We start from the raw sequence: 25,740 nt of genomic DNA on the forward strand, positions 1-25,740 counted from the left end.
GTAGCTCATTTTGAAGTATTTTTTTGTATTTCATTCATTACTTATCTAGTATAATGGCACTTAGTGTGCCTCACCTTAAAATAGGGGGCTTTTTGCAGCAGTTTTTGCTTACGGCCATACCACCCTATTCACACCTGATCTCGTCTGATCTCAGAAGCTAAGCAGAGTTGGGCCTAGTTAGTACTTGGATGGGAGACTGCCTAGGAATACCAAGTGCTGTAAGTTTTTGAGTTTTTTCACTACTTATCTAATACACTGGCCCTTAGTGTGGCCAAAGTTTGACCAGCTCTTTGCTTTCCCTTACTGCTTATTTAATTCAATTGCCTTTAAAGTAGCTGTTCTTTAAACAGAGTTTGACTGTTTTTAACTACTTAACTAATGCTCTTATCTTTAATGTAGCTCATTTTGAAGTATTTTTTTTTGTATTTCATTCATTACTTATTTAGTATAATGGCACTTACTGTGCCTCACCTTAAAATAGGGGGCCTTTTGCAGCAGCTCTCGCTTACGGACATACCACCCTGTTAACGCCTGATCTCGTCTGATCTCAGAAGCTAAGAAGAGTTGGGCCTAAATAGTACTTGGATGGGAGCCTGCCTAGGACTACCAGGTGCTGTAAGTTTTTGAGTTTTTTCACTACTTATCTAATACACTGGCCCTTAGTGTGGCCAAAGTTTGACCAGCTCTTTGCTTTCCCTTACTGCTTATTTAATTCAATTGCCTTTAAAGTAGCTGTTCTTTAAACAGAGTTTGACTGTTTTTAACTACTTAACTAATGCTCTTATCTTTAATGTAGCTCATTTTGAAGTATTTTTTTGTATTTCATTCATTACTTATCTAGTATAATGGCACTTAGTGTGCCTCACCTTAAAATAGGGGGCTTTTTGCAGCAGCTTTTGCTTATGGCCATACCACCCTGTTCATGCCTGATCTCGTCTGATCTCAGAAGCTTAGCAGAGTTGGGCCTAGTTAGTACTTGGATGGGAGACTGCCTAGGAATACCAGGTGCTGTAAGTTTTGAGTTTTTCACTACTTATCTAATACACTGGCCCTTAGTGTGGCCAAAGTTTGACCAGCTCTTTGCTTTCCCTTACTGCTTATTTAATTCAATTGCCTTTAAAGTAGCTGTTCTTTAAACAGAGTTTGACTGTTTTTAACTACTTAACTAATGCTCTTATCTTTAATGTAGCTCATTTTAAAGTATTTTTTGTATTTCATTCATTACTTATCTAGTATAATGGCACTTAGTGTGCCTCACCTTAAAATAGGGGCTTTTGCAGCAGCTTTCGCCACGGCCATCCCACCCTGTTCACGCCTGATCTCGTCTGATCTCAGAAGCTAAGCAGAGTTGGGCCTAGTTAGTACTTGGATGGGAGACTGCCTAGGAATACCAGGTGCTGTAAGTTTTGAGTTTTTTCACTACTTATCTAATACACTGGCCCTTAGTGTGGCCAAAGTTTGACCAGCTCTTTGCTTTCCCTTACTGCTTATTTAATTCAATTGCCTTTAAAGTAGCTGTTCTTTAAAGATAGTTTGACTGTTTTTAACTACTTAACTAATGCTCTTATCTTTAATGTAGCTCATTTTGAAGTATTTTTTTGTATTTCATTCATTACTTATCTAGTATAATGGCACTTAGTGTGCCTCACCTTAAAAAAGGGGGCTTTTTGCAGCAGCATTCGCCACGGCCATCCCACCCTGTTCACGTCTGATCTCAGAAGCTAAGCAGAGTTGGGCCTAGTTAGTACTTGGATGGGAGACTGCCTAGGAATACCAGGTGCTGTAAGTTTTTGAGTTTTTTCACTACTTATCTAATACACTGGCCCTTAGTGTGGCCAAAGTTTGACCAGCTCTTTGCTTTCCCTTACTGCTTATTTAATTCAATTGCCTTTAAAGTAGCTGTTCTTTAAACAGAGTTTGACTGTTTTTAACTACTTAACTAATGCTCTTATCTTTAATGTAGCTCATTTTGAAGTATTTTTTGTATTTCATTCATTACTTATCTAGTATAATGGCACTTAGTGTGCCTCACCTTAAAATAGGGGCTTTTGCAGCAGCTTTCGCTTATGGCCATACCACCCTGTTCACGCCTGATCTCGTCCGATCTCAGAAGCTAAGCAGAGTTGGGCCTAGTTAGTACTTGGATGGGAGACTGCCTAGGAATACCAGGTGCTGTAAGTTTTTGAGTTTTTTCACTACTTATCTAATACACTGGCCCTTAGTGTGGCCAAAGTTTGACCAGCTCTTTGCTTTCCCTTACTGCTTATTTAATTCAATTGCCTTTAAAGTAGCTGTTCTTTAAACAGAGTTTGACTGTTTTTAACTACTTAACTAATGCTCTTATCTTTAATGTAGCTCATTTTGAAGTATTTTTTTGTATTTCATTCATTACTTATCTAGTATAATGGCACTTAGTGTGCCTCACCTTAAAATAGGGGGCTTTTTGCAGCAGCTTTCGCTTATGGCCATACCACCCTGTTCATGCCTGATCTCGTCTGATCTCAGAAGCTTAGCAGAGTTGGGCCTAGTTAGTACTTGGATGGGAGACTGCCTAGGAATACCAGGTGCTGTAAGTTTTTCAGTTTTTTCACCACTTATCTAATACACTGGCCCTTAGTGTGGCCAAAGTTTGACCAGCTCTTTGCTTTCCCTTACTGCTTATTTAATTCAATTGCCTTTAAAGTAGCTGTTCTTTAAACAGAGTTTGACTGTTTTTAACTACTTAACTAATGCTCTTATCTTTAATGTAGCTCATTTTGAAGTATTTTTTTGTATTTCATTCATTACTTATCTAGTATAATGGCACTTAGTGTGCCTCACCTTAAAAAAGGGGGCTTTTTGCAGCAGCTTTCGCTTATGGCCATACCACCCTGTTCACGCCTGATCTCGTCCGATCTCAGAAGCTAAGCAGAGTTGGGCCTAGTTAGTACTTGGATGGGAGACTGCCTAGGAATACCAGGTGCTGTAAGTTTTGAGTTTTTCACTACTTATCTAATACACTGGCCCTTAGTGTGGCCAAAGTTTGACCAGCTCTTTGCTTTCCCTTACTGCTTATTTAATTCAATTGCCTTTAAAGTAGCTGTTCTTTAAACAGAGTTTGACTGTTTTTAACTACTTAACTAATGCTCTTATCTTTAATGTAGCTCATTTTGAAGTATTTTTTTGTATTTCATTCATTACTTATCTAGTATAATGGCACTTAGTGTGCCTCACCTTAAAATAGGGGCTTTTGCAGCAGCTTTCGCTTATGGCCATACCACCCTGTTCATGCCTGATCTCGCCTGATCTCAGAAGCTAAGCACAGTTGGGCCTATTTAGTACTTGGATGGGAGACTGCCTAGGAATACCAGGTGCTGTAAGTTTTTGAGTTTTTTCACTACTTATCTAATACACTGGCCCTTAGTGTGGCCAAAGTTTGACCAGCTCTTTGCTTTCCCTTACTGCTTATTTAATTCAATTGCCTTTAAAGTAGCTGTTCTTTAAACAGAGTTTGACTGTTTTTAACTACTTAACTAATGCTCTTATCTTTAATGTAGCTCATTTTGAAGTATTTTTTTGTATTTCATTCATTACTTTTCTAGTATAATTGCACTTAGTGTGCCTCACCCTAAAATAGGGGGCTTTTCGCAGCAGCTTTCGCTCACGGCCACACCACCCTGTTCACGCCTGATCTCATCTGATCTCAGAAGCTAAGCAGAGTTGGGCCTAGTTAGTACTTGGATGGCAGACTGCCTAGGAATACCAGGTGCTGTAAGTTTTTGAGTTTTTTTCACTACTTATCTAATACACTGGCCCTTAGTGTGGCCAAAGTTTGACCAGCTCTTTGCTTTCCCTTACTGCTTATTTAATTCAATTGCCTTTAAAGTAGCTGTTCTTTAAACAGAGTTTGACTGTTTTTAACTACTTAACTAATGCTCTTATCTTTAATGTAGCTCATTTTGAAGTATTTTTTTGTATTTCATTCATTACTTATCTAGTTTAATGGCACTTAGTGTGCCTCACCTTAAAATAGGGGCTTTTGCAGCAGCTTTCGTTTGTGGCCATGCCACCTGTTCACGCCTGATCTCGTCTGATCTCAGAAGCTAAGCAGAGTTGGGCCTAGTTAGTACTTGGATGGGAGACTGCCTAGGAATACCAGGTGCTGTAAGTTTTTGAGTTTTTTCACTACTTATCTCATACACTGGCCCTTAGTGTGTCCAAAATTTGACCAGCTCTTTGCTTTCCCTTACTGAAAGCATTAGTTAAGTAGTTAAAAACAGTCAAACTCTGTTTAAAGAACAGCTACTTTAAAGGCAATTGAATTAAAAAGCAGTAAGGGAAAGCAAAGAGCTCTGCTTCCGACTTTGCGACTGTTCGGACGCTCTTGCTTACTGCTCCGCGCTTTGCTTCTTTTTATCTACTTTTATCTACTTTTTTCTGATTTTACTAAGTTTTAACTTCAGCATATAGCACAGTGCTCAAACAACACATATTTGGCAAAAACTTTCGGGATTGCAATAATAGCTACTACGAAGAACTAGATTATCTGCCTCCCGCTGCTAGCAGCTTACATTCCGAGAGACAGGAAAACACAGCTTCCTATTTTCAACAAACAAGAAAGAAAATGCCTCTTCTGGAATCTACTTGCTGCACAAACTGCCACAGACTGCTACAAAGGATTGTGGCTCTTGAAACAAAGTTACTTGCTGGACTCCCAAAACAAGCAGATCACACAGCAGATCATCACGGACCCCTCAGCCCACAGCCGGTGAGTCCTGTGAATCGAATCAATCTCGACAGTATACAAATGTAGCGAATCAAGCTAAAGCTGATCAACACACAAATCAGTGGCAAAGACAGGAGCGAGACCCAAAGGCACTCGAGAGTTGAGTTGAAGTCCAGTCGTTCATCAGTGGACCACTCCCAGCAAGGGGAACAAACATGTTTTCACGGTTGCTTGGACTGAATACTTGGCTACAAAGAACCTGCAGTCAAAAAGGAGTCAACTTCATCGACAACTTCAATCTGTTCTGGGGACACAGACAACTGTTTAAACTGGATGGCCTTCACCCAAACAAACTTGGTGCGAGAGTGTTAAAGGACAACATCTATTTTTCACTCCGTCATCCATCAGCAGAGTGTGCCAGTCCACTCAACATGAATGGCACACACACACCTGGACAAAGTATGGATGACGACAGGACTTCATATCAGCCTCAGAGTCATCATCTGGTCGACACATCCCACAAGGACACTGAAAACACCACAGAGCCACAACAAGCACTGTCTGTGGACACTATCACGGTTGAGCCCTGCCCGCAGAGCCCATCACAGACACAATGTGACGCACAACAACGGCTCCAGGACTCAGAGCCGAAGGACGACTCTCTGGTAATCAGCCAGGAAGCCAGGACAGCATAATTCTGCCACCGGAAACACCAATGCTCTGTTTACCAGAGACATTATCCCTCTCTCAAGCATCGCCACTTCTCAGCTTCTCACAAAAATGGAGGAACTGGTGGCTAAAACCAGACTCTCCCACTCCTTTGCTGCGAGCCCCCAGTTATCAACTACAAAACGGGCGGGCACCACCGCCTCCAAGGCCGCTGGGCCCAGCTCGCCCTCCTCCAGCGAGAGCTCTTCGGCCGCTGCGACAACGCCAGGCCATCCCTCCTCCATCTGCAGCTGGTAAAGCAAAACAACTGATAACAGCTCTCAGTGATGTGTTTCGGGTCCCCGCGACTACAGCAAAAACTTCCAGGGATGTTTAGAAAACAAGCGGAACCCAGTGTGTCTCTCACTATCTCCGTCTTATTACAGGATAGAAAGTCTAAGGCCTTCTCCAGGCGTGCATAACTGACAAATCTAATCTGCGGCCCATTAGACAACAAACTCAGACTTCTATAGAAACAAAAAGTACTACCATCAAGCTAGCATTATTAAATGTTCGATCACTAAAAACAAATCATTTGTGATCAATGATTTAATAATTACAAACAATCTAGATTTTATGTTTCTAAATGAAACATGGCTTGAAGAAAGCTGCAGTGCAACAGTGCTCAATGAAACAGCCCTCCCAACTTCACTTATATGAATGTTTGCAGAGTTGACAAGAGAGGGGTGGGGTTACTGCTCTCTTTAAAGATGTCTTTCAGTGCAGACAAGTGTCATTTGGTCAGTACTTGTCATTTGAATATCTAGGGATTGTGTTGAAAGGTGCTCCACGCATCCTGTTTATCATTATTTACAGGCCTCCAAAATATTCTCCAGCCTTTGTTGAAGAGTTCACAGAATTGTTATCAATGATTTGTTCAGAATTTGACTGTTTTGTGATTGCAGGGGATTTTAATATCCACATAGAAAATGCAGAAATCAAAACTACAAAAGAATTTGTAACCGTTTTAAACACTTTTGAGCTGATTCAGCATGTGCATGGACCTACACATCACCATGGGCACACGCTAGATTTACTCATTAGTAAGGGTTTACAGCTTTCGTCCATTGTTATCAAGGATGTAGCACTGTCTGATCACTTCTGTATTTTCTTTGATATATTGATCTCTGCTACCACTGAATCCAGATCTGTCACTGTCAGAAAGAGATGCATTAATGAGAACACAAGTGTGCTATTTATGAAGGCTGTTTCTTCAATGCCAAGCATTTCTGCCGACTGCGTTGATCTTCTCCTAGAGTCCTTTGACTCAAAAGTTAAGAATGTCATGGATGACATTGCACCTGTGAAAGTCAGTAAGAAGACTGGCAGACAAAAGTCATGTTGAGAAAATCAACAGCAGTGCAGATCATGAAAAGGCAATGCAGAAAGGCTGAGCGGACGTGGCGGAAGACAAAACTTGAAATCCACTATAGCATCTATAAAGACAGCCTGCATGCTTTTAATGTGGAATTAGCCACAGCACGACAGAAGTTTTTCTCAAACCTTATAAATAGTAACCTGAACAACACCCGCACTCTTTTTGCTACGGTTGAGAGACTGACAAAACCCCAAGTCAGATTCCCAGTGAAATGCTTTCTGACAGCAAATGCAATGAGTTTGCCTCATTCTTTTCTGAGAAGATCGAAAATATCAGAAAGGCAATTAAAACATCAGATGATGTAGAGATATGTCAGATTCAACCACAATCTCAAAAAGGAGTCACTATGTGTGTTCTTGAAGCAATTGATAGCAAAACTTTGGAGGAAGTAATACAGCACCTAAAATCCTCAACCTGCTGTCTTGACACACTCCCCACATCCTTTCTTAAAAGCGTGTTTGACTGTTTAAAAGCTGACATCTTAGAAGTGGTGAACACATCACTTCTTTCTGGGACTTTTCCAAACGCCCTGAAAACTGCGGTTGTTAAGCCCTCCTGAAAAAGAGAAATCTTGATAACAGTATATTGAGTAACTATAGACCGATATCAAATCTTCCGGTCATAGGCAAGATCATTGAAAAGGTAGTTCTGAATCAGCTGAACAGCTACTTGAACTCAAATGGTTATCTGGATAATTTTCAATCTGGTTTCAGACCGCACCACAGCACAGAGACAGCGTTAGTTAAGATAATAAATGATATTCGCTAAACTCTGATTCTGGTAAAATATCAGTGCTGGTACTACTAGATCTTAGTGCTGCGTTTGACACTGTCGATCATAACATTCTTCTAGACAGACTGGAAAACTGGGTCGGGCTTTCTGGAACGGCTCTAAACTGGTTCAGGTCATATTTAGAGGAGGGGTTATTATGTGAGTATAGGAGAGCATAGGTCTAAGTGGACGTCCATGACATGCGGAGTCCCACAAGGCTCAATTCTTGCGCCGCTCTTGTTTAGCCTGTATATGCTCCCACTAAGTCAAATAATGAGAAAGAATCAAATTGCCTATCACAGCTATGCTGACGACACACAGATTTACCTAGCTTTATCTCCAAATGACTACAGCCCCATTGAATCACTCTGCCAATGCATTGATGAAATCAACAGTTGGATGTGCCAAAATTTTCTTCAGTTAAACAAGGAGAAAACTGAGGTCATTGCATTTGGAAATAAAGATGAAGTTCACAAGGTGAATGCATACCTTAACTCAAGGGGTCAAACAACCAAAAGGCAAGTCAAGAATCTTGGTGTGATTCTAGAGACCGACCTTAGTTTCAGCTGTCATGTCAAAGCAGTGACTAAATCAGCGTACTATCACCTAAAAAATATTGCAAGAATAAGATGCTTTGTGCCCAGGCAAGACCTGGAGAAACTAGTCCATGCCTTCATCACCAGCAGGGTGGACTATTGTAATGGTCTCTCACTGGCCTTCCCAAAAGACCATCAGACAGCTGCAGCTCATCCAGAACGCTGCTGCCAGGATCCTGACTCGAACCAGAAAATCAAAGCACATCACACCAATCCTCAGGTCCTTACACTGGCTTCCAGTGACATTTAGAATTGATTTTAAAGCACTTTTACTCGTTTATAAATCACTCAATGGACTAGGACCTAAATGCATTGCAGATATGATCACTATTTATACACCTAACAGACCACTCAGATCACTAGGATCAAGTCAGTTAGAAATACCAAAGGTTCACACCAAACAAGGAGAATCTGCTTTTAGTTATTATGCTGCTCGCATCTGGAACCAGCTTCCTGAAGAGATCAGATGTGCTGAAACATTAGTCACTTTTAAATCCAGACTCAAAACTCATCTGTTTAGTTGTGCATTTACAGAATGAGCACTGTGCTGCGTCCGAACTGTGCTACTTTGCTTCTTTTATTTTAAACTGTTTTAAATCAATCTCTTTTTGCTTTAAATTCAATTTATCTTAAATCAGTGTTTGTATTTTATTTTAATTTCTTTTATTGTCATTTAAATCTTGTAATTATTTTATTTCCTCTTTTGTAAAGCACTTTGAATTACCATTGTGTATGAAATGTGCTATATAAATAAACTTGCCTTGCCTTGACTTACTGCTTATTTAATTCAATTGCCTTTAAAGTAGCTGTTCTTTAAACAGAGTTTGACTGTTTTTAACTACTTAACTAATGCTCTTATCTTTAATGTAGCTCATTTTGAAGTATTTTTTTGTATTTCATTCATTACTTATCTAGTATAATGGCACTTAGTGTGCCTCACCTTAAAATAGGGGCTTTTGCAGCAGCTTTCAGCTTACATACCACCCACCACCCTGTTCACGTCTGATCTCAGAAGCTAAGCAGAGTTGGGCCTAGTTAGTACTTGGATGGGAGACTGCCTAGGAATACCAGGTGCTGTAAGTTTTGAGTTTTTCACTACTTATCTAATACACTGGCCCTTAGTGTGGCCAAAGTTTGACCAGCTCTTTGCTTTCCCTTACTGCTTATTTAATTCAATTGCCTTTAAAGTACCTGTTCTTTAAACAGAGTTTGACTGTTTTTAACTACTTAACTAATGCTCTTATCTTTAATGTAGCTCATTTTGAAGTATTTTTTGTATTTCATTCATTACTTATCTAGTATAATGGCACTTAGTGTGCCTCACCTTAAAATAGGGGCTTTTTGCAGCAGCTTTTCGCTTACGGCCATCCCACCCCGTTCACGCCTGAGCTCATCTGATCTCAGAAGCTAAGCAGAGTTGGGCCTAGTTAGCACTTGGATGGGAGACTGCCTAGGAATACCAGGTGCTGTAAATTTTGAGTTTTTTCACTACTTATCTAATACACTGGCCCTTAGTGTGGCCAAAGTTTGACCAGCTCTTTGCTTTCCCTTACTGCTTATTTAATTCAATTGCCTTTAAAGTAGCTGTTCTTTAAACAGGGTTTGACTGTTTTTAACTACTTAACTAATGCTCTTATCTTTAATGTAGCTCATTTTGAAGTATTTTTTTGTATTTCATTCATTACTTATCTAGTATAATGGCACTTAGTGTGCCTCACCTTAAAATAGGGGGCTTTTTGCAGCAGCTTTTGCTAACGGCCATACCACCCTGTTCACGCCTGATCTCGTCTGATCTCAGAAGCTAAGCAGAGTTGGGCCTAGTTAGTACTTGGATGGGAGACTGCCTAGGAGTAACAGGTGCTGTAAGTTTTTGAGTTTTTTCACTACTTATCTAATACACTGGCCCTTAGTGTGGCCAAAGTTTGACCAGCTCTTTGCTTTCCCTTACTGCTTATTTAATTCAATTGCCTTTAAAGTAGCTGTTCTTTAAAAATTGTTTGACTGTTTTTAACTACTTAACTAATGCTCTTATCTTTAATGTAGCTCATTTTGAAGTATTTTTTTGTATTTCATTCATTACTTATCTAGTATAATGGCACTTAGTGTGCCTCACCTTAAAATAGGGGGCTTTTTGCAGCAGCTTTTGCTCACGGCCATACCACCCTGTTCACGCCCTGATCTCGTCTGATCTCAGAAGCTAAGCAGAGTTGGGCCTAGTTAGTACTTGGATGGGAGACTGCCTAGGAATACCAGGTGCTGTAAGTTTTTTGAGTTTTTCACTACTTATCTAATACACTGGCTCCTTAGTGTGGCCAAAGTTTGACCAGCTCTTTGCTTTCCCTTACTGCTTATTTAATTCAATTGCCTTTAAAGTAGCTGTTCTTTAAACAGAGTTTGACTGTTTTTAACTACTTAACTAATGCTCTTATCTTTAATGTAGCTCATTTTGAAGTATTTTTGTATTTCATTCATTACTTATCTAGTATAATGGCACTTAGTGTGCCTCACCTTAAAATATGGGGGCTTTTTGCAGCAACTTTCGCTTACGGCCATACCACCCTGTTCACGCCTGATCTCGTCTGATCTCAGAAGCTAAGCAGAGTTGGGCCTAGTTAGTACTTGGATGGAGACTTTCCTAGGAATACCAGGTGCTGTAAGTTTTGAGTTTTTCACTACTTATCTAATACACTGGCCCTTAGTGTGGCCAAAGTTTGACCAGCTCTTTGCTTTCCCTTACTGCTTATTTAATTCAATTGCCTTTAAAGTAGCTGTTCTTTAAAACATTGTTTGACTGTTTTTAACTACTTAACTAATGCTCTTATCTTTAATGTAGCTCATTTTGAAGTATTTTTTGTATTTCATTCATTACTTATCTAGTATAATGGCACTTAGTGTGCCTCACGTTAAAAAATAGGGGCTTTTTTGCAGCAGCTTTTGCTTCACGGCCATACCACCCTGTTCACGCCTGATCTCGTCTGATCTCAGAAGCTAAGCAGAGTTGGGCCCTAGTTAGTACTTGAATGAGGAGACTGCCTAGGAATACCAGGTGCTGTAAGTTTTGAGTTTTTTCACTACTTATCTAATACACTGGCCCTTAGTGTGGCCAAAGTTTGACCAGCTCTTTGCTTTCCCTTACTGCTTATTTAATTCAATTGCCTTTAAAGTAGCTGTTCTTTAAACAGAGTTTGACTGTTTTAACTACTTAACTAATGCTCTTATCTTTACTATAGCTCATTTTGAAGTATTTTTGTATTTTCATTCATTACTTATCTAGTATAATGGCACTGAGTGTGCCTCACCTTAAAATAAGGGCTTTTTGCAGCAACTTTCGCTTACGGCCATACCACCCTGTTCACGCCTGATCTCGTCTGATCTCAGAAGCTAAGCAGAGTTGGGCCTAGTTAGTACTTGGATGGGAGACTTTCATAGGAATACCAGGTGCTGTAAGTTTTGAGTTTTTTCACTACTTATCTAATACACTGGCCCTTAGTGTGGCCAAAGTTTGACCAGCTCTTTGCTTTCCCTTACTGCTTATTTAATTCAATTGCCTTTAAAGTAGCTGTTCTTTAAAAATAGTTTGACTGTTTTTAACTACTTAACTAATGCTCTTATCTTTAATGTAGCTCATTTTGAAGTATTTTTTTGTATTTCATTCATTACTTATCTAGTATAATGGCACTTAGTGTGCCTCACCTTAAAATAGGGGGCTTTTTGCAGCAGCAGCACTTCTGGCCATCCCACCCTGTTCACGCCTGATCTCGTCTGATCTCAGAAGCTAAGCAGAGTTGGGCGCTAGTTTAGTACTTGGATGGGTGACTGCCTAGGAATACCAGGTGCTGTAAGTTTTGAGTTTTTCACTACTTATCTAATACACTGGCCCTTAGTGTGGCCAAAGTTTGACCAGCTCTTTGCTTTCCCTTACTGCTTATTTAATTCAATTGCCTTTAAAGTAGCTGTTCTTTAAACAGAAGGTTTGACTGTTTTTAACTACTTAACTAATGCTCTTATCTTTAATGTAGCTCATTTTGAAGTATTTTTGTATTTCATTCATTACTTATCTAGTATAATGGCACTTAGTGTACCTCACCTTAAAATAGGGGGCTTTTGCAGCAGCTTTTTAGCATCCGGCCATACCACCTGTTCCGCCTGATCTCGTCTGATCTCAGAAGCTAAGCAGAGTTGGGCCTAGTTAGTACTTGGATGGGAGACTGCCTGAGGAATAACAGGTGCTGTGTAAGTCTTTGAGTTTTTCACTACTTATCTAATACACTGGCCTTTAGTGTGGCCAAAGTTTGACCAGCTCTTTGCTTTCCCTTACTGCTTATTTAATTCAATTGCCTTTAAAGTAGCTGTTCTTTAAAAAATTGTTTGACTGTTTTTAACTACTTAACTAATGCTCTTATCTTTAATGTAGCTCATTTTGAAGTATTTTTTGTATTTCATTCATTACTTATCTAGTATAATGGCACTTAGTGTGCCTCACCTTAAAATAGGGGCTTTGCAGCAGCTTTTGCTAAGGCCATGCCACCCTGTTCACGCCTGATCTCGTCTGATCTCCAGAAGCTAAGCAGAGTTGGGCCTATTTAGTACTTGGATGTGGAGACTGCCTAGGAATACCAGGTGCTGTAAGTTTTTGAGTTTTTTTCACTGCTTATCTAATACACTGGCCCTTAGTGTGGCCAAAGTTTGACCAGCTCTTTGCTTTCCCTTACTGCTTATTTAATTCAATTGCCTTTAAAGTAGCTGTTCTTTAAACAGAGTTTGACTGTTTTTAACTACTTAACTAATGCTCTTATCTTTAATGTAGCTCATTTTGAAGTATTTTTGTATTTCATTCATTACTTATCTAGTATAATGGCACTTAGTGTGCCTCACCTTAAAATAGGGGCTTTTTGCAGCTTTAACCTACGGCCATACTACACTTGTTTACGCCTGATCTCGTCTGATCTCAGAAGCTAAGCAGAGTTGGGCCTAATTAGTACTTGGATGGGGAGACTGCCTAGGAATACCAGGTGCTGTAAGTTTTGAGTTTTTTCACTACTTATCTAATACACTGGCCCTTTAGTGTGGCCAAAGTTTGACCAGCTCTCTTTGCTTTCCCTTACTGCTTATTTAATTCAATTGCCTTTAAAGTAGCTGTTCTTTAAAAATAGTTTGACTGTTTTTAACTACTTAACTAATACTCTTATCTTTAATGTAGCTCATTTTGAAGTATTTTTTTGTATTTCATTCATTACTTATCTAGTATAATGGCATTCTAGTGTGCCCTCACCCTTAAAATAGGGGGCTTTTTGCAGCAGCTTTTGCTTACGGCCATCCCACCTGTTCACTTTGATCTCGTCTGATCTCAGAAGCTAAGCAGAGTTGGGCCTGAATTAGTACTCTGGATGGGTGACTGCCTAGGAATACCAGGTGCTGTAAGTTTTTGAGTTTTTTCTACTTATCTAATACACTGGCCCTTAGTGTGGCCAAAGTTTGACCAGCTCTTTGCTTTCCCTTACTGCTTATTTAATTCAATTGCCTTTAAAGTAGCTGTTCTTTAAACAGAGTTTGACTGTTTTTAACTACTTAACTAATGCTCTTATCTTTAATGTAGCTCATTTTGGAAGTATTTTTTTGTATTTCATTCATTACTTATCTAGTATAATGGCCACTTAGTGTGCCTCACCTTAAAATAGGGGCTTTTTTTGCAGCAGCTTGCTAACGGCCATACCACCCTGTTCACGCCTGATCTCGTCTGAACTCAGAAGCTAAGCAGAGTTGGGCCTAGTTAGTACTTGGATGGGAGACTGCCTAGGAGTAACAGGTGCTGTAAGTTTTTGAGTTTTTTCACTACTTATCTAATACACTGGCCCTTATTGTGGCCAAAAGTTTCACCAGCTCTTTGCTTCCCTTACTGCTTATTTAATTCAATTGTTTTAAAGTAGCTGTTCTTTAAAATTGTTTGACTGTTTTAACTACTTAACTAATGGTCTTATCTTTAATGTAGCTCATTTTAAAGTATTTTTTTGTATTTCATTCATTACTTATATAGTATAATGGCACTTAGTGTGCCTCACCTTAAAATAGGGGCTTTTGCAGCAGCTTTTGCTTACGGCCATACCACCTGTTCACGCCTGATCTCGCCTGATCTCAGAAGCTAAGCAGAGTTGGGCTAGTTAGTACTTGGATGGGAGACTGCCTAGGAATACCAGGTGCTGTAAGTTTTGAGTTTTTTCACTGCTTATCTAATACACTGGCCCTTAGTGTGGCCAAAGATTGACTAGCTCTTTGCTTTCCACTTACTGCTTATTTAATTCAATTGCCTTTAAAGTAGCTGTTCTTTAAACAGAGTTTGACTGTTTTTAACTACTTAACTAATGCTCTTATCTTTAATGTAGCTCATTTTGAAGTATTTTTTGTATTTCATTCATTACTTATCTAGTATAATGGCAACTTAGTGTGCCTCACCTTAAAATAGGGGAGCTTTTTGCAGCAACTTTTCGCTTCTGACCATACCACACCCTGTTCACGCCTGATCTCGATCTGATCTCAGAAGCTAAGCAGAGTTGGGCCTAGATTTAGTACTTGACTTGGATGGGAGACTGCCTCAGGAATACCAGGTGCTGTAAGTTTTGAGTTTTTTCACTACTTATCTAATACACTGGCCCTTAGTGTGGCCAAAGTTTGACCAGCTCTTTTTGCTTTCCCTTACTGCTTATTTAATTCAATTGCCTTTAAAGTAGCTGTTGTTCTTTAAAAATAGTTTGACTGTTTTTAACTACTTAACTAATGCTCTTATGTATGTAATGTAGCTCATTTTGAAAGCATTTTTTTGTATTTCATTCATTACTTATCTAGTATAATGGCACTTGTAGTGTGCCTCACCTTAAAACCAGGGGCTTTTTGCAGCAGCTTTTGCTTTACGGCCATCCCACCCTGTTCACGCCTGATCTCGTCTGATCTCCAGAAGCTAAGCAGAGTTGGGCCTAGTTAGTACTTGGATGCAAGTGACTGCCTAGGAATAATACCAGGTGCTGTAAGTTTTTGAGTTTTTCACTACTTATCTAATACACTGGCCCTTAGTGTGGCCAAAAGTTTGACCAGCTCTTTGCTTTCCCTTACTGCTTATTTAATTCAATTGCCTTTAAAGTAGCTGTTCTTACAAACAGGGTTTGACTGTTTTTAACTACTTAACTAATGCTCTTATCTTTAATGTAGCTCATTTTTGAAGTATTTTTTTGTATTTCATTCATTTACTTATCTAGTATAATGGCACTTAGTGTGCCTCACCTTAAAAATAGGGGCTTTTTGCAGCAGCTTTTGCTATGGCCATACCACCCTGTTCACGTCTGTTCTCAGAAGCTTAGCAGAGTTGGGCCTAGTTAAGTACTTGGATGGGAGACTGCCTAGGAGTAACAGGTGCTGTAAGTTTTGAGTTTTTTTCACTACTCTATCTAATACACACTGGCCCTTAGTGTGGCAAAGGTTTGACCAGCTCTTTGCTTTCCCTTACTGCTTATTTAATCTCAATTGCCTTTAAAGTAGCTGTTCTTTAAAATTGTTTGACTGTTTTTAACTACTTAACTAATGCTCTTATCTTTAATGTAGCTCATTTTGAAGTATTTTTGTATTTCATTCATTATTTATCTTAGTATAATGGCATAGTGTGCCTCACCTTAAAATAGGAGGAGCTTTGCAGCAGCTTTTCGCTACGGCCATACCACCCTGTTCACGCCCTGATCTCGCCTGATCTCGTGAAGCTAAAGCAGAGTTGGGCCCAGTTAGTACTTGGATGGGAGACTGCCTAGGAATACCAGGTGCTGTAAGTTTTTGAGTTTTTTTCACTGCTTATCTAATACACTGGCCCTTATAGTGTGGCCAAAGTTTGACCAGCTCTTTGCTTTCCCTTACTGTTTATTTAATCTCACACTGCCTTTAAAGTAGCTGTTCTTTAAACAGAGTTTGACTGCTTTTAACTACTTAACTAATGCTCTTATCTTTAATGTAGCTCATTTTGAAGTATTTTTTTTTGTATTTCATTCATTACTTATCTAGTATAATGGCATTTAGTGTGCCTCACCTGCAAAATAGGGAGCTTTTTTGCAGCAACTTTAGCTTACTGCGCATACCACCCTGTTCACGCCTGATCTCGCCTGATCTCTCAGAAGCTTGCCAGAGTTAAGGCCTAGTTAGTACTTGGATGGGAGACTGCCCAGGAATACCAGGTGCTGTAAGTTTTGGAGTTTTTCACCACTTATCTAATACACTGGCCCTTGGTGTGGCCAAAGTTTGACCAGCTCTTTGCTTTCCCTTACTGCTTATTTAATTCAATTGCTTTTAAAGTAGCTGTTCTTTAAAATAGTTTGACTGTTTTTAACTTTACTTAACTCTAATGCTCTTATCTTTAATGTAGCTCATTTTGAAGTATTTTTTGTATTTCATTCATTACTTATCTAGTATAATGGCACTTAGTGTGCCTCACCTTAAAACAGGGGCTTTTTGCAGCAGCTTTTGCTTACGGCCATCCCACCCTGTTCACGCCTCGATCTCGCCTCCTGATCTCAGAAGCTAAGCAGAGTTGGGCCTAGTTAGTACTTGATGGGTGGGTGACTGCCTAGGAACACCAGGTGCTGTAAGTTTTGAGTTTTTCACTACTTATCTAATACACTGGTCCCTTTAGTGTGGCCAAAGTTTGACCAGCTCTTTGCTTTCCTTACTGCTTATTTAATTCAATTGCCTTTAAAGTAGCTGTTCTTTAAACAGAGTTTGACTGTTTTTAACTACTTAACTAATGCTCTTATCTTTAATGTAGCTCATTTTGAAGTATTTTTTGTATTTCATTCATGTTTATCTAGTATAATGGCACTTAGTGTGCACTCACCTTAAAATAGGGGCTTTTTGCAGCAGTTTTCGCCACGGCCATACCACACCCTGTTTACGCCTGATCCGTCTGATCTCAGAAGCTAAGCAGAGTTGGGCCTAGTTAGTACTTGGATGGGAGACTGCCTAGAATACCAGGTGCTGTAAGTTTTGAGTTTTTTCTACTACTTATCTAATACACTGGCCCTTAGTGTGGCCAAAAGTTTGACCAGCTCTTTTGCTTTCCCTTACTGTTTATTTAATTCAATTGCCTTTAAAGTAGCTGTTCTTTAAAAATAGTTTGACTGTTTTTAACTACTTAACTAATGCTCTTATCTTTAATGTAGCTCATTTTGAAGTATTTTTTGTATTTCATTCATTACTTATCTAGTATAATGGCACTTCTAGTGTGCCTCACCCAAAAATAGGGGCTTTTGCAGCAGCTTTGCTTACGCCATCCCACCCTGTTCACGCCTGATCTGCATCTGATCTCTGAAGCTAAGCAGAGTTGGGCCTAGTTAGTACTCTGGATGGGAGACATGCCTAGGAATACCAGGTGTGCTGTAAGTTTTTGAGTTTTTTCACCACTTATCTAATACACTGGCCCTAGTGTGGCCAAAAGTTTGACCAGCTCTTTGCTTCCCATACTGCTTATTTAATTCAATTGCCTTTAAAGTAGCTGTTCTTTAAACAGAGTTTGACTGTTTTAACTACTTAACCTAATGCTCTTATCTTTAATGTAGCCTCATTTTGAAGTATTTTTTGTATTTCATTCATTACTTATCTCGCATAATGGCATTCTAGTGTGCCTCACCTTAAAATAGGGGCTTTTGCAGCAGCTTTCGCATACGGCCATCCCCACCTGTTCACGCCTGATCTCAGAAGCTAATCAGAGTTGGGCCTAGTTAGTACTTGGATGGGGAGACTGCCTAGAATACCAGGTGCTGTAAGTTTTGAGTTTTTTCTACTACTTATCTAATACACTGGCTCCTTAGTGTGGCTAAAGTTTGACCAGCTCTTTGCTTTTCTTTACTGCTTATTTAATTCAACTGCCTTTAAAGTAGCTTTTGTTCTTTAAACAGAGTTTGACTGTTTTTAACTACTTAACTAATGCCATTATCTTTAATGTAGCTCATTTTGAAGTATTTTTTTGTATTTCATTCATTACTTATCTAGTATAATGGCACTTTATGTGCCTCACCTTAAAATAGGGGGCTTTTTGCAGCAGCTTTCACCACGCCATGCCATCACACCCTGTTCACGCCTGATCTCATCTGATCTCAGAAGCTAAGCAGAGTTGGGCCTAGTTAGTACTTGGATGGGAGACTGCCTAGGAATACCAGGTGCTGTAAAAGCTTTTGAGTTTTTTCACTACTTATCTAATACACTTGCCCTTAGTGTGGCCAAGTTTGACCAGCTCTTTGCTTTCCCATACTGCTTATTTAATTCAATTGCCTTTAAAGTAGCTGTTCTTTAAACAGAGTTGAACTGTTTTTAACTACTTAACTAATGTCTTATCTTTATGTGTAGCTCATTTTGAAGTATTTTTTTGTATTTCATTCATTACTTATCTAGTATAATGGCATTTAGTGTGCCTCTACCTTTAAAATAGGGGCTTTTGCAGCAGCTTTTTGCTTATGGCCGTCCCCAATCTCTGTTCACATACAGATCTCGTCCGATGTCAGAGTTACATGGGACCGCCTAGATTAGTCACCCAGATGGGGGCACCCACATAGGAATGCCAGGTGTTGTAAGGTTTTGAGTTTTTTCACTACCGCATTTTATACACTGGTTCTTTAGTGTGGCCAAAAGTTTGACCAGCTTCTTTGCTTTCCATACTGCTTATTTAATTCCAATTGCCTTTTAAAGTAGCTGTTGTTCTTTCAACAGAGTTTGACTGTTTTTAATCATTTAACTAATGCTCTTATCTTTAACGTAGCTCATTTTGAAGTATTTTTTTGTATTGCATTCGACACTTATCTAGTATAATGGCAATTCTGGTGTGCCTCACACTTAAAATAGGGGCTTTTTGCAGTAGCTTTAGCCACGGCCATACCATCCTGTTCACGCCTGATCTCGCGTCTGATCTGAAGCGCCTTAGCAGGGATTGGGCTTGAATTGGTACTTGGATGGGAGACTGCCTAGAGAACACTGTGTGCTGCCAAGTTTTCAATTTTTTCACCACTTATCTAATACACTGGCCCTTAGTGTGGCCCAAGATTTGACCAACTCTCTGCTTCCATACTGCTCCTTTAACTTAATTGCGTTCTCAGTAGCTATTTCTTTAAAGCAGAGTTTGACTTTATTTTTAACCACTTAACTAATGCTCTTTATCTTTAATGTAACTCATTTTTGAAGTATTTTTGTATTTCATTCATTACTTATCTAGTATAATGGCACTTAGTGTGCCTCACCTTAAAAATAGGGGCTTTTTGCCTTGACTTTCGCTCATAGTCATCCTATGCCTGTTCACGCCTCGATCCTCGCCGCCTGATCTCAGGTTAGAGAGTTGGGCCCAGGTGGTACTTCTGATGGGAGACTGGCCAGGGAAATACCAGGTGCTGTTAGTTTTTGGAGTTTTTTCACTGCGTATCTAATACACTGGCCCTTAGTGTGGCCAAAGTTTGACCAGCTCTTTGCTTTCCCTTGCTGCTTATTTAATTCAGGTGTTTTTAAAGTGGCTGTTCTTAGGCAAACCATTTGACTGTTTTTAACTACTTAACTAATACTCTATCCTTTTAATATAACTCATTTTAGAAGTATTTTTTGTATTTCATTCATTACTTATCTAGTATAATGGCACTTAGTGTGTCACACTCTTAAAATAGGGATTTTTGCAGCAGCTCCTCGCTATTTGCACATAGCCTACACTGTTCACGCCTTGATCCGCCTGGATCTCAGAAGCTAAGCCAGAGTTGGGGTCTATGGTTAGTGTTCACTTGGATGAGGAGACTTTCCACAGACTACCAGGTGCTGTGCGTTTTTGAGTTTTTGTTCTACTTATCTAATACACTGGCCCTCCAGGTGTGGCCAAAAGATTTGACCAGCTCTTTGCTTTCACTTACTGCTTATTTAATTCAATTGCCTTTGTGCTAGCTGTTCTTTAAAAATTGTCACTTGACTTCTTTTAACCTACTTAACTAATGCTCTTATCTTTAATGTAGCTCATATTTTGAAGCATTTTTTAGCAATATTTCATTTCATTACATATCTAGTAGAATGGCACTTAGTGTGCCTCAATGCTAAAATAGGGAGCTTTTTACAGCAGCTTTCAGCTTACGGCTGTCCACCCTGGCTTCACGCCTGATTTCGTCTGATCTCTCCAGAAGCTAAGCAGTTGGGCCTGAGATTGAAGTACTTGGATGGGAGACTGCCTAGGAATACCAGGTGTACCAGCAAGTTTTCGAGTTTCTCACTACAATGTCTAATACACTGGCCCTTGGTGGCCCAGTTTGACCAACTCTTTGCTTTCCCTTACTGCTTATTTAATTCAGTGCCTTTAAAGTATAACATTTCTTTAAACAGAGGATTTGACTGTTTTTAGCTTCTTAACTAATGCTCTCTTTTATCTTTAATACTGTAGCTCATTTTGAAGTATTTTTTTGTATTTCATTCATTGCTATCTGAGTATGGCGCTTAGTGTGCCTCACCTTAAAATATAGGGGCTTTTTGCAGCAGCTTTAAGCTTACGGCCATACCACCCTGTTCACGCCTGATCTCGTCTGATCTCAGAAGCTAAGCAGAGTTGGGCCTAGTTAGTACTTGGATGGGAGACTGCCTAGGAATACCAGGTGCTGTAGTTTTTGAGTTTTTCACTACTTATCTAATACTGGCCCTTAGTGTGGCCAAAGTTTGACCAGCTCTTTGCTTTCCCTTACTGCTTATTTAATTCAATTGCCTTTAAAGTAGCTGTTCTTTAAAACAGAGTTTGACTGTTTTTAACTACTTAACTAATGCTCTTATCTTTAATGTAGCTCATTTTGAAGTATTTTTTTGTATTTCATTCATTACTTATCTAGTATAATGGCACTTAGTGTGCCTCACCTTAAAATAGGGGCTTTTTGCAGCAGCTTTTAGCTTACGGCCATCCCACCCTGTTCACGCCTGATCTCGTCTGATCTCAGAAGCTAAGCAGAGTTGGGCCTAGTTAGTACTTGGATGGGAGACTGCCTAGGAATACCAGGTGCTGTAAGTTTTTGAGTTTTTCACTACTTATCTAATACACTGGCCCTTAGTGTGGCCAAAGTTTGACCAGCTCTTTGCTTTCCCTTACTGCTTATTTAATTCAATTGCCTTTAAAGTAGCTGTTCTTTAAACAGAGTTTGACTGTTTTTAACTACTTAACTAATGCTCTTATCTTTAATGTAGCTCATTTTGAAGTATTTTTTGTATTTCATTCATTACTTATCTAGTATAATGGCACTTAGTGTGCCTCACCTTAAAATAGGGGGCTTTTTGCAGCAGCTTTGCTACGGCCATACCACCCTGTTCACGCCTGATCTCGTCTGATCTCAGAAGCTAAGCAGAGTTGGGCCTAGTTAGTACTTGGATGGGAGACTGCCTAGGAATACCAGGTGCTGTAAGTTTTGAGTTTTTCACTACTTATCTAATACACTGGCCCTTAGTGTGGCCAAAGTTTGACCAGCTCTTTGCTTTCCCTTACTGCTTATTTAATTCAATTGCCTTTAAAGTAGCTGTTCTTTAAACAGAGTTTGACTGTTTTTAACTACTTAACTAATGCTCTTATCTTTAATGTAGCTCATTTTGAAGTATTTTTTTGTATTTCATTCATTACTTATCTAGTATAATGGCACTTAGTGTGCCTCACCTTAAAATAGGGGCTTTTGCAGCAGCTTTAGCTTACGGCCATACCACCCTGTTCACGCCTGATCTCGTCTGATCTCAGAAGCTAAGCAGAGTTGGGCCTAGTTAGTACTTGGATGGGAGACTGCCTAGGAATACCAGGTGCTGTAAGTTTTTGAGTTTTTCACTACTTATCTAATACACACTGGCCCTTAGTGTGGCCAAAGTTTGACCAGCTCTTTGCTTTCCCTTACTGCTTATTTAATTCAATTGCCTTTAAAGTAGCTGTTCTTTAAACAGAGTTTGACTGTTTTTAACTACTTAACTAATGCTCTTATCTTTAATGTAGCTCATTTTGAAGTATTTTTTTGTATTTCATTCATTACTTATCTAGTATAATGGCACTTAGTGTGCCTCACCTTAAAATAGGGGCTTTTTGCAGCAGCTTTCGCTTACGGCCATACCACCCTGTTCACGCCTGATCTCGTCTGATCTCAGAAGCTAAGCAGAGTTGGGCCTAGTTAGTACTTGGATGGGAGACTGCCTAGGAATACCAGGTGCTGTAAGTTTTGAGTTTTTTCACTACTTATCTAATACACTGGCCCTTAGTGTGGCCAAAGTTTGACCAGCTCTTTGCTTTCCCTTACTGCTTATTTAATTCAATTGCCTTTAAAGTAGCTGTTCTTTAAACAGAGTTTGACTGTTTTTAACTACTTAACTAATGCTCTTATCTTTAATGTAGCTCATTTTGAAGTATTTTTTGTATTTCATTCATTACTTATCTAGTATAATGGCACTTAGTGTGCCTCACCTTAAAATAGGGGGCTTTTTGCAGCAGCTTTTGCTTACGGCCATACCACCCTGTTCACGCCTGATCTCGTCTGATCTCAGAAGCTAAGCAGAGTTGGGCCTAGTTAGTACTTGGATGGGAGACTGCCTAGGAATACCAGGTGCTGTAAGTTTTGAGTTTTTCACTACTTATCTAATACACTGGCCCTTAGTGTGGCCAAAGTTTGACCAGCTCTTTGCTTTCCCTTACTGCTTATTTAATTCAATTGCCTTTAAAGTAGCTGTTCTTTAAACAGAGTTTGACTGTTTTTAACTACTTAACTAATGCTCTTATCTTTAATGTAGCTCATTTTGAAGTATTTTTTTGTATTTCATTCATTACTTATCTAGTATAATGGCACTTAGTGCCTCACCTTAAAATAGGGGCTTTTTGCAGCAGCTTTTGCTTACAGCCATACCACCCTGTTCACGCCTGATCTCGTCTGATCTCAGAAGCTAAGCAGAGTTGGGCCTAGTTAGTACTTGGATGGGAGACTGCCTAGGAATACCAGGTGCTGTAAGTTTTTGAGTTTTTCACTACTTATCTAATACACTGGCCCTTAGTGTGGCCAAAGTTTGACCAGCTCTTTGCTTTCCCTTACTGCTTATTTAATTCAATTGCCTTTAAAGTAGCTGTTCTTTAAACAGAGTTTGACTGTTTTTAACTACTTAACTAATGCTCTTATCTTTAATGTAGCTCATTTTTGAAGTATTTTTTTGTATTTCATTCATTACTTATCTAGTATAATGGCACTTAGTGTGCCTCACCTTAAAATAGGGGCTTTTTGCAGCAGCTTTAAGCTTACGGCCATACCACCCTGTTCACGCCTGATCTCGTCTGATCTCAGAAGCTAAGCAGAGTTGGGCCTAGTTAGTACTTGGATGGGAGACTGCCTAGGAATACCAGGTGCTGTAAGTTTTGAGTTTTTCACTACTTATCTAATACACTGGCCCTTAGTGTGGCCAAAGTTTGACCAGCTCTTTGCTTTCCCTTACTGCTTATTTAATTCAATTGCCTTTAAAGTAGCTGTTCTTTAAACAGAGTTTGACTGTTTTTAACTACTTAACTAATGCTCTTATCTTTAATGTAGCTCATTTTGAAGTATTTTTTTGTATTTCATTCATTACTTATCTAGTATAATGGCACTTAGTGTGCCTCACCTTAAAATAGGGGCTTTTTGCAGCAGCTTTAGCTTACGGCCATACCACCCTGTTCACGCCTGATCTCGTCTGATCTCAGAAGCTAAGCAGAGTTGGGCCTAGTTAGTACTTGGATGGGAGACTGCCTAGGAATACCAGGTGCTGTAAGTTTTTGAGTTTTTTCACTACTTATCTAATACACTGGCCCTTAGTGTGGCCAAAGTTTGACCAGCTCTTTGCTTTCCCTTACTGCTTATTTAATTCAATTGCCTTTAAAGTAGCTGTTCTTTAAACAGAGTTTGACTGTTTTTAACTACTTAACTAATGCTCTTATCTTTAATGTAGCTCATTTTGAAGTATTTTTTGTATTTCATTCATTACTTATCTAGTATAATGGCACTTAGTGTGCCTCACCTTAAAATAGGGGCTTTTTGCAGCAGCTTTTTGCTTACGGCCATCCCACCCTGTTCACGCCTGATCTCGTCTGATCTCAGAAGCTAAGCAGAGTTGGGCCTAGTTAGTACTTGGATGGGAGACTGCCTAGGAATACCAGGTGCTGTAAGTTTTGAGTTTTTCACTACTTATCTAATACACTGGCCCTTAGTGTGGCCAAAGTTTGACCAGCTCTTTGCTTTCCCTTACTGCTTATTTAATTCAATTGCCTTTAAAGTAGCTGTTCTTTAAACAGAGTTTGACTGTTTTTAACTACTTAACTAATGCTCTTATCTTTAATGTAGCTCATTTTGAAGTATTTTTTTGTATTTCATTCATTACTTATCTAGTATAATGGCACTTAGTGTGCCTCACCTTAAAATAGGGGCTTTTTGCAGCAGCTTTTGCTTGGCCATACCACCCTGTTCACGCCTGATCTCGTCTGATCTCAGAAGCTAAGCAGAGTTGGGCCTAGTTAGTACTTGGATGGGAGACTGCCTAGGAATACCAGGTGCTGTAAGTTTTTGAGTTTTTCACTACTTATCTAATACACTGGCCCTTAGTGTGGCCAAAGTTTGACCAGCTCTTTGCTTTCCCTTACTGCTTATTTAATTCAATTGCCTTTAAAGTAGCTGTTCTTTAAACAGAGTTTGACTGTTTTTAACTACTTAACTAATGCTCTTATCTTTAATGTAGCTCATTTTGAAGTATTTTTTGTATTTCATTCATTACTTATCTAGTATAATGGCACTTAGTGTGCCTCACCTTAAAATAGGGGGCTTTTTGCAGCAGCTTTAGCTTACGGCCATACCACCCTGTTCACGCCTGATCTCGTCTGATCTCAGAAGCTAAGCAGAGTTGGGCCTAGTTAGTACTTGGATGGGAGACTGCCTAGGAATACCAGGTGCTGTAAGTTTTGAGTTTTTCACTACTTATCTAATACACTGGCCCTTAGTGTGGCCAAAGTTTGACCAGCTCTTTGCTTTCCCTTACTGCTTATTTAATTCAATTGCCTTTAAAGTAGCTGTTCTTTAAACAGAGTTTGACTGTTTTTAACTACTTAACTAATGCTCTTATCTTTAATGTAGCTCATTTTGAAGTATTTTTGTATTTCATTCATTACTTATCTAGTATAATGGCACTTAGTGTGCCTCACCTTAAAATAGGGGCTTTTGCAGCAGCTTTAGCTTACGGCCATACCACCCTGTTCACGCCTGATCTCGTCTGATCTCAGAAGCTAAGCAGAGTTGGGCCTAGTTAGTACTTGGATGGGAGACTGCCTAGGAATACCAGGTGCTGTAAGTTTTTGAGTTTTTCACTACTTATCTAATACACACTGGCCCTTAGTGTGGCCAAAGTTTGACCAGCTCTTTGCTTTCCCTTACTGCTTATTTAATTCAATTGCCTTTAAAGTAGCTGTTCTTTAAACAGAGTTTGACTGTTTTTAACTACTTAACTAATGCTCTTATCTTTAATGTAGCTCATTTTGAAGTATTTTTTGTATTTCATTCATTACTTATCTAGTATAATGGCACTTA

General features: G+C 39.3%; 10 non-coding genes and 23 pseudogenes across 10 annotated transcripts; all 33 read left to right on the top strand.

The window, feature by feature from the left end:
- The first annotated feature begins 106 nt into the window (after nucleotides 1–106).
- On the top strand, nucleotides 107–225 carry LOC122338840 (annotated as a pseudogene).
- Nucleotides 226–503: 278 nt separating this feature from the next.
- On the top strand, nucleotides 504–622 carry LOC122338780 (annotated as a pseudogene).
- Nucleotides 623–898: 276 nt separating this feature from the next.
- Nucleotides 899–1,017, top strand: LOC122338750 (annotated as a pseudogene).
- Nucleotides 1,018–1,287: 270 nt separating this feature from the next.
- On the top strand, nucleotides 1,288–1,406 carry LOC122338775 (annotated as a pseudogene).
- Nucleotides 1,407–2,062: 656 nt separating this feature from the next.
- LOC122338803 lies at nucleotides 2,063–2,181 on the top strand. Its single transcript, XR_006249863.1, has one exon. It is a non-coding gene; the product is annotated as a 5S ribosomal RNA (ribosomal RNA).
- Nucleotides 2,182–2,457: 276 nt separating this feature from the next.
- Nucleotides 2,458–2,576, top strand: LOC122338751 (annotated as a pseudogene).
- A 276-nt stretch (nucleotides 2,577–2,852) lies between these two features.
- Nucleotides 2,853–2,971, top strand: LOC122338804. Its single transcript, XR_006249864.1, has one exon. It is a non-coding gene; the product is annotated as a 5S ribosomal RNA (ribosomal RNA).
- Nucleotides 2,972–3,243: 272 nt separating this feature from the next.
- Nucleotides 3,244–3,362, top strand: LOC122338768 (annotated as a pseudogene).
- A 276-nt stretch (nucleotides 3,363–3,638) lies between these two features.
- LOC122338757 lies at nucleotides 3,639–3,757 on the top strand (annotated as a pseudogene).
- A 275-nt stretch (nucleotides 3,758–4,032) lies between these two features.
- Nucleotides 4,033–4,150, top strand: LOC122338772 (annotated as a pseudogene).
- Nucleotides 4,151–9,514: 5,364 nt separating this feature from the next.
- Nucleotides 9,515–9,633, top strand: LOC122338785 (annotated as a pseudogene).
- A 275-nt stretch (nucleotides 9,634–9,908) lies between these two features.
- LOC122338741 lies at nucleotides 9,909–10,027 on the top strand (annotated as a pseudogene).
- Nucleotides 10,028–10,303: 276 nt separating this feature from the next.
- LOC122338749 lies at nucleotides 10,304–10,423 on the top strand (annotated as a pseudogene).
- Nucleotides 10,424–10,699: 276 nt separating this feature from the next.
- On the top strand, nucleotides 10,700–10,818 carry LOC122338753 (annotated as a pseudogene).
- A 277-nt stretch (nucleotides 10,819–11,095) lies between these two features.
- LOC122338792 lies at nucleotides 11,096–11,216 on the top strand (annotated as a pseudogene).
- Nucleotides 11,217–11,488: 272 nt separating this feature from the next.
- Nucleotides 11,489–11,608, top strand: LOC122338838 (annotated as a pseudogene).
- Nucleotides 11,609–11,882: 274 nt separating this feature from the next.
- LOC122338769 lies at nucleotides 11,883–12,003 on the top strand (annotated as a pseudogene).
- Nucleotides 12,004–13,061: 1,058 nt separating this feature from the next.
- LOC122338778 lies at nucleotides 13,062–13,182 on the top strand (annotated as a pseudogene).
- A 675-nt stretch (nucleotides 13,183–13,857) lies between these two features.
- On the top strand, nucleotides 13,858–13,976 carry LOC122338837 (annotated as a pseudogene).
- A 271-nt stretch (nucleotides 13,977–14,247) lies between these two features.
- On the top strand, nucleotides 14,248–14,364 carry LOC122338774 (annotated as a pseudogene).
- A 6,319-nt stretch (nucleotides 14,365–20,683) lies between these two features.
- On the top strand, nucleotides 20,684–20,802 carry LOC122338827 (annotated as a pseudogene).
- Nucleotides 20,803–21,075: 273 nt separating this feature from the next.
- LOC122338815 lies at nucleotides 21,076–21,194 on the top strand (annotated as a pseudogene).
- A 272-nt stretch (nucleotides 21,195–21,466) lies between these two features.
- LOC122338748 lies at nucleotides 21,467–21,585 on the top strand (annotated as a pseudogene).
- A 272-nt stretch (nucleotides 21,586–21,857) lies between these two features.
- Nucleotides 21,858–21,976, top strand: LOC122338801. Its single transcript, XR_006249861.1, has one exon. It is a non-coding gene; the product is annotated as a 5S ribosomal RNA (ribosomal RNA).
- Nucleotides 21,977–22,252: 276 nt separating this feature from the next.
- Nucleotides 22,253–22,371, top strand: LOC122338812. Its single transcript, XR_006249868.1, has one exon. It is a non-coding gene; the product is annotated as a 5S ribosomal RNA (ribosomal RNA).
- A 274-nt stretch (nucleotides 22,372–22,645) lies between these two features.
- LOC122338823 lies at nucleotides 22,646–22,764 on the top strand. The gene has a single exon (XR_006249869.1). It is a non-coding gene; the product is annotated as a 5S ribosomal RNA (ribosomal RNA).
- Nucleotides 22,765–23,035: 271 nt separating this feature from the next.
- Nucleotides 23,036–23,154, top strand: LOC122338802. Its single transcript, XR_006249862.1, has one exon. It is a non-coding gene; the product is annotated as a 5S ribosomal RNA (ribosomal RNA).
- A 276-nt stretch (nucleotides 23,155–23,430) lies between these two features.
- On the top strand, nucleotides 23,431–23,549 carry LOC122338835. The gene has a single exon (XR_006249870.1). It is a non-coding gene; the product is annotated as a 5S ribosomal RNA (ribosomal RNA).
- A 273-nt stretch (nucleotides 23,550–23,822) lies between these two features.
- On the top strand, nucleotides 23,823–23,941 carry LOC122338746. The gene has a single exon (XR_006249851.1). It is a non-coding gene; the product is annotated as a 5S ribosomal RNA (ribosomal RNA).
- Nucleotides 23,942–24,216: 275 nt separating this feature from the next.
- On the top strand, nucleotides 24,217–24,335 carry LOC122338816 (annotated as a pseudogene).
- A 269-nt stretch (nucleotides 24,336–24,604) lies between these two features.
- Nucleotides 24,605–24,725, top strand: LOC122338766 (annotated as a pseudogene).
- A 274-nt stretch (nucleotides 24,726–24,999) lies between these two features.
- Nucleotides 25,000–25,118, top strand: LOC122338759. The gene has a single exon (XR_006249852.1). It is a non-coding gene; the product is annotated as a 5S ribosomal RNA (ribosomal RNA).
- Nucleotides 25,119–25,388: 270 nt separating this feature from the next.
- On the top strand, nucleotides 25,389–25,507 carry LOC122338770. Its single transcript, XR_006249853.1, has one exon. It is a non-coding gene; the product is annotated as a 5S ribosomal RNA (ribosomal RNA).
- Nucleotides 25,508–25,740: the final 233 nt, after the last annotated feature.

Source organism: Puntigrus tetrazona, unplaced genomic scaffold (assembly GCF_018831695.1).
Source record: "Puntigrus tetrazona isolate hp1 unplaced genomic scaffold, ASM1883169v1 S000000988, whole genome shotgun sequence".
Classification (NCBI taxonomy): Eukaryota; Metazoa; Chordata; class Actinopteri; order Cypriniformes; family Cyprinidae; genus Puntigrus; species Puntigrus tetrazona.